Here is a 7,207-nt window from a genome sequence, read left to right as displayed (position 1 = left end):
CCCTTTCATGTACCAAGTCTACAGGTCATAGAATGCTGCAGAGACTCAGCTTCAGTCCTGGTGGAAATAGAACCAGACTTTCTTTTTCTTTTTCTCTTTTTTATTTCTTTTTTTCTTTTCTTTTTTTCTTTGGAATGAGGCTCATAGTCTTTTGTTCATTTATTGGTTTCTTTATTACCTTTTCTCATTTTTTGGATCAGGCTTCTTTTCTTTCTTTTTTTTCCTTCTTTTTTTTCTTTGGATTCAAGCGTATACTTTTTTGTTTGTTTGTTCATTTGTTTGTTGCTCCTTTTCCTTTTCTCTTTTCTTGGGTCAGGCTCCCCCTGTCCTTTTTAAGCATATCTTAACAAACTAAATCAAAGCACACTTAGTTAAAAGTCCAAACACTCCCCACTGTAAGCAAGGAGGAACTCTGCAGAGGACTGACCTGTGGGGGAAAGCAGCCAAAACACAATAGCAGAGTGCACAAAGCATATACCAGAAACACTTCCTGAAGTGCCAGGCCCTGGACAATGTAGGACTCCTTCTTAATATAGTATTACTCTCAGGAGCAGAAAACACAACAAGCTTTCATAATGTGTGAAAGACAGAAACCTGGACATAATGACAAGACAGAGGAATTCTCCCCAGAAGAATGATCAAGAAGAAATCACAACCAGGGATTTACTCAAAACAGATATAAGCAATATATCTGAACAAGAATTTAGAACAACTAAATTACTAGCTGGGCTTGAAAGAAGCATAGAAGATACCAGAGAAACACTGGCTGCAGAGATAAAAGACCTAAAAACTAGTCAGGCTGAAATAAAAAATGATATAACTGAGATGCAAAACTGACTTGGTCTAATCACAGTAATGAAAGATGATGGAAAAAGCAGAGAACCGAATAAGTGATACAGAAGATAAAACTATGGAAAATAATGAAGCTGAAGAAGAAGAGGGAAAGAAAATTATCAGATCATAAATATAGACAGAGAATTTAGCGATTCCACAAGGCACAATAATATCAGTATCATAGGAGTACCAGAAGAATAATAGTGGAAAAAAGGAGCAGAAGGTTTATTTGAACAAATTATGGCTGAGAAATTCCCTAATCTGGAGAAGGATACAGGCATTCAAGTCCAAGAGGCACAGAGAACTCCTCTCAAAATCAACAAAAACAAGTCAACAACAAGACATATTATAGTGAGACTTGCAAAATACAAAGATGAAGAGAGAATTCTGAAAGCAGCTAGGGACAAATGGTCCTTAATCTATAAGGGTAGACACATAAAGTTAGCAGTAGATCTTTCCACAGAAATTTGCTTGGCCAGAAGAGAATGGCATGATATATTCAATGTCCTGAATAGGACAAATAGGCAGCAAAGAATACTATATCCAGCAGGGCTGTCATTCAGAATAGACAGAGAAATAAACTTTCTAAGGCAAGGAAAAACTAAACAAGTTCATGAACGCTAAACCAGATCTGCAAAAAATGTTAAAGGGCACCCTATGAGCAGGGAAGAGACACCTTTTGGTGTCTTTCTTTTGAAACAAAGACTACTAAGGAACAATTTACAGGAAGGGCAACTTTATAGGTAATACAATGGCACTAAATTCGTATCTATCAATAATTACTCTAAAATATAAATTCTCCAATTAAAAGACATAGGGTAAAGACCATTACTATACTGCTTATAAGAGACTCATCTTATACTCAAAGACACCCCCACATTGAAAGTGAGGGGATGGAGAACCATGCTAACAGACATTAAAAGAAAGCTGGCATAGGTATACTTATATCAAACTAGATTTTAAGCCAAAGACTGTAGTAAGAGATGAAGAAGGGCACTACAACATACTAAAGGGGTCTATCCAATAAGAACTAACAATTATGAGTATTTATGCCCCAAACTTGGGAGTAGACAAATATATAAATAAATTAGTAACAAACTTAAAGAAGATAATTGATAATTATATAATAGTAGTAAAAGATTTGAACACCCCACTCACAGCAACAGACAGATTACTTAAACTGCTGACCTAAGAATATCAACAAAGAAACAATGGCTTTGAATGACACGCCTGACCAGAGGGATTTCACAGACATATTCAAAACATTTCTTTCAACCTAAAGCAGCAGAATACACATTCTTTTCAAGTGCACATGGAACATTCTCCAGAATAGATCACACACTGGCTGACAAATCAGGCCTCAATTAGTACAAAAAGACTAAGATCATACCACGCATGTTTTCAGACCACAGCACCATGAAACTTGAAGTCAACCACAAGAACAAATTTGGAAAGACCACAAATAAATGGAGGTTAAAGAACTTCCTACCTATCATCCCAAAGAATGAATGGGTTAACCAGAAAATTAAAGAAGAAATGAAAAAATACACAGAAGCAAATGAAAATGAAAACATGGCAGTCTAAACTTTGAGACACAGCAAAAGTGGTCATAAGACAGAATTATATGGCTATAAGGAAGGCCTTCCTCAAGAAACAAGGAAAGTCTCAAATACCTAATCTTCCATCTAAACGAGTCAGGAAAAGAACAGCAAATAAAGCCTAAAACCAGCAGAAGGGAAATAATTGAGATTAGAGAAGATATAAATGATACAGAAATTTTTAAAAAATAGACCAGATCAAAGAAAGCAGGAGCTGGTTCTTTGAAATAATTAACCAAATTGATAGACCCCTAGCCAGACTTATCAAAAAGAAAAGAGAAAGAAAACAAATAAATAAAACCACAAATGAAAGAGGAACAATCACAATCAACACCACATAAATACAAACGGTTATAAGAGAATATTTATATGCCAATCTGGAAAAATGGATCAATTCCTAGAAATCTATAAACTATTAAAAACTGAAACAGGAAGAAATAGAAAATTTGAACAGACTCATAATCAGCAAAGAAATTTAATCAAAAATCTCCCAACAAACAAGAGTCCAGGGCCAGATGGCTTCCCAGGAGAATTCTACCAAACATCTAAAGAAGTATTAGTGGGGCGCCTGGGTGGCTCAGTGGTTGAGCATCTGTCTTCAGCTCAGGTTGTGATCCCAGGGTCCTAGGATCAAGTCCCACATTAGGCTCCCCACAGGTAGCCTGCTTCTCCCTCTGCCTATGTCTCTGACTCTCTCTCTCTGCATCTCTCATGAATAAATAAATAAAATTTAGAAGAAGAGGAGGAAGAGGAGGAGGAGGAGGAGGAATTATTCCCTATTCTTCTGAAGCTGTTCCAAAAAACAGAAATGGAAGGGAAACTTCCAAACTCATTCTATGAGGCTAGCACTACCTTGATTTCAAAACCAAAGATCCCACTAAAAAGGAGAATTACAGATCAATATCCCTGATGAACATGGATGAAAAAATTCTTAAGATACTAGCTAATAAACTCCAACAGTACATTTATTCCTGGGATGCAGGGGTAGTTCAACATCTGCAAATCAATCAGTGTGATACACTACATTAATAAAGGGTATGAACCTCATAATCTTCTTAATAGATGCAGAAAAAGCATTTGGCAAAATACAGTATCTTTTCTTGATAAAAACCCTCAAGAAAGTAGGGATAGAAGGAACATAGCTCAACATCATAAAGGCCATACAAAAGGTCCACAGCTAATATCATTCTCAATAGGAAAAACTGACAGCTTTCCCCTAAGGTTAAAAATACACAAGGATGTCCACTCTCACCACTGTTGTTCCACATTGTACTGGAAGTCCTAGTCTCAGCAACCAGACAACAAAAAGGGAAAAAAAGGTATCCAAATCCGAAAGGAAGAAGACAAACTTTCACTCTTCACAGATGACATGATACTTCATGTAGAAAACCCAAAAGACTCCACCAAAAATTTTCTAGAACTGATACATGAATTCAGCAAAGTTGCAGGAAATAAAATCAACCTACAGAAATCTATTGCATTTCTATACACAAATAATGAAGCAGCAGAAAGAGAAATCAAGGAATGAATCCCATTTATAATTACACCAAAAACCATAAGATACCTAGGAATAAACCTAACTAAAGAGGTAAAAGATCTGTAAGGTGAAAACCATTGAACACTTATGAAAGAAACTGAGGAAGACACAAAGAAACAGAAAAACATTTCATGCTCATGGATTGAAAGAACAAATATTCTTAAAATGTCCATACTACCCAAAGTACACATTCACACATTCAATTCTATCCCTATCAATATAACAGCAGCATTTTTCACAGATCTAGAACAAAGAATCCTAAAATTTGTAAGAAAGCAGAAAAGAACCCAAATAGCCAAAGTAACGTTGAAAAAGGAACGCAAAATGGGAAGCATCACAGTTCCAGACTTCAAGCTGTAATCATCAATATAGCATGGTACTGGCACAAATACAGATGTACAGATCAATGGAACAGAATAGAGAATCCAGGAATGGACCCACTGCTGTATGGTCAACTAATCTTCAAAAAATCAGGTAAGAATATCCAATGGGGACAAAAGAGAGTCTCTTCAATAAATGGTGTTGGGAAAACTATACAGCAATATGCAGAAGAATGAAACTAGACCACTTTCTTACACCATACACAAAAGCAAGTTCAAAATGGATGACAGACCTAAATGTAAGATAGGAAACCATCAAAATCCTAGAGGAGAAAACAGCTAGTTTGACCTCGTCCAGAACAACTTCTTACTAGACAAGTCTTCAGAGGCAAGGGAAACAAAAGTAAGAATGAACTATTGGGCCCTCATTAAGATAAAAAGCTTCTGTACAGTGAAGGAAACAGCCAACAAAACTAAAAGGCAACTGACAGAATGGGAGAAGTTCTTTGCAAATGACATAGCAGATAAAGAGCTAGTATCTAGAATTTATAAAGAATTAATCAAAATCAACACACACAAATAATCCAGTTAAGACATGGGCAGAAGACATGAATAGACATTTCTCCAAAGAAGACATACAATGGCAACCAGACACATGAAAAGATGCTCAACATCACTCATCAGAGAAACAGAAGTCTAAACCACAATGAGAGCAACTTGCACCTGTCAGAATGGCTAAAATTAACAACTCAGGAAACAACAGATGTTCACGAGGATGAACAGAAAGGGGAACCCTTTCATTCTTTGGTAGGAATGAAAACTGGTGCAGCCACTGTGTGAAACAGTATGGAGGTTCCTTAAAAATAGAACCACCTTACAATCCAGGAATCACATTACTGGCCATTTACCTAAAGAATATAAAAATACTAATTCAAAGGGATACACGCATCCCTATACTTATTGCAGCATTATTTAAAATAGCCAAATTATGGAACCTGCTCAATTATCCAGCAATACATTAATTGATAAAGAAAATGTGATATATATATATATGAATATTATTCAGCCACAAAAAAGAAAGAAATCTTGTCATTTGCAATGACATGGGTGGAGCTATAAAGTATTATGCTAAGCAAAATAAGAGAAAGATAAACATTATATGATTTTACTCAAATGTGGAATTTAAGAAACAAATGAGCAGAGAGAAAAAAAAAAGAAAGACGCAAACCAAGAAACAGAATCTTAACTCTAGAGAACAAACTGATGGTAAGGTTGTGTATGGGGGGGGAGACAGGGAGTGGTAGTGAGAGGAGGAGTGGGAATGGGTTTAAGGAATGCACTTGTGATGAGCACCAGGTGATGTATGGAATTGTTGATTCACTATATTGTACACCTGAAAATAATTTTATAGTGCATGTTAACTAACTGGAATTTAAATAAAAACTTAAACAAAAAAAACCCAGGGGCACCTGGGTGGCTCAGCAGGTTACACATCCAACTCTTGATTTCGGCTCAGGTCATGATCTCAGGTTCATGAGATTATGCACCCCCATGGTGCTCTCCACTCAGCAGGGATTCTGCTTGATATTCTCTCCCTCTCCTTCTGCTCCTCCCCCCTCCTCCACCTGCAAGTAAATAAATAAAATTAAACAAATAAAAATTTGTTTAAAAATAAAAGAAACCAGCAAACAAAAAGTTAAAGAATGAAGATATGGTCCTTCTATAGTTACAATTACTTGTGTGATTTGAAATGTAACATTGGATGATCAATTAAAATTCTATTTAAAAGGATTATTTAAAAAAGAGGGGAAAAAAAACCCTCTACGCGTGAGTAGGGATTAGTCCCTTCAAGGGCACTGTGCTGGATAAAGCCACTTATAAGTGAATTTTGTCATCTTCTGAAGACAAGTTCTCTAGTACCCTAAGTATCTTTTAAAGATTGATTCATTACCTCAAATAATGCTTAAATATAGGATGAAATTATCCAATCATTTTTTAAATAAACTTGTCAGGAAAGTACAAATCATAGCTCCATGAGAGACAAGGAAACTCATAATATCCTGCTCTGTATCCATTCAGAGTATGAATTAATTGATCATGCTCAGAATGAACAATTTATGTATCTCACACTACTAAAAATAATTTTAGTTTGTGGGAAAAAAAGAATGAAATCATGCCATTTGTAATGGCATGGATGGAGTTAGAGAGTATAATGCTAAGTGAAATAGGTCAGAGAAAGACAAATACCATATAATTTCACTCATGTGGAATTTAAGAAACAAAAAATGAGCCAAGGAAAAAAGAGAGAGAATCCAAGAAACAAACTCTTAACTATAGAGAACAAATTGATGTTTATCAAAGGGAGGTGGGTGGGGAGATGAGGATTAAAGAGTACAATTATCGTGTTGAAAATAAAACAAAATGAAGTAAAGTGAAGTAAAATAAAATAAAATAAAATGAAATGAAAACAAAAGGAAGAAAAGAAAATACAGCTCACACTTTAAGAAACAGAAATGGACAATACTGAAGACAAGTTATCCAGTGAGTCTGTGTTCAATAACCCAAATATCAAAGGAAGGTATGACTGTGAAGAAACCTTTAGTATTTGACCCCCTGGACTATTTGGCTGTAAGCTCCAGAGTAGCTTGTAGAAGTCCTGGGGTTACTGAAGAAATCATGTACCTATCACATGCTTAACATTTAAAATATATGGTTGCATTCGAGGGAAAGAAAATGATTCATTTTGAAAATGAAGCCAGTGTGTTAGATTCCAGAAGAGGTGATATGTGTACTCTTCTTAGGGTACAAAAAATGAGAAGACACTGCTCTTTCAATTTTCTGTTCTGTAAAGAAAAAAAAAATTCCACCTTGCACTTAAGTCTCTTGCATGCTTTCTATCAGAACCAGTTTCACTTAAG

The sequence above is a fragment of the Vulpes vulpes genome, chromosome 3 (assembly GCF_048418805.1).
Source record: "Vulpes vulpes isolate BD-2025 chromosome 3, VulVul3, whole genome shotgun sequence".
Classification (NCBI taxonomy): domain Eukaryota; kingdom Metazoa; phylum Chordata; class Mammalia; order Carnivora; family Canidae; genus Vulpes; species Vulpes vulpes.
The sequence above is the reverse complement of the archived record's forward strand: the minus strand, read 5'-3'. Positions refer to the sequence as shown.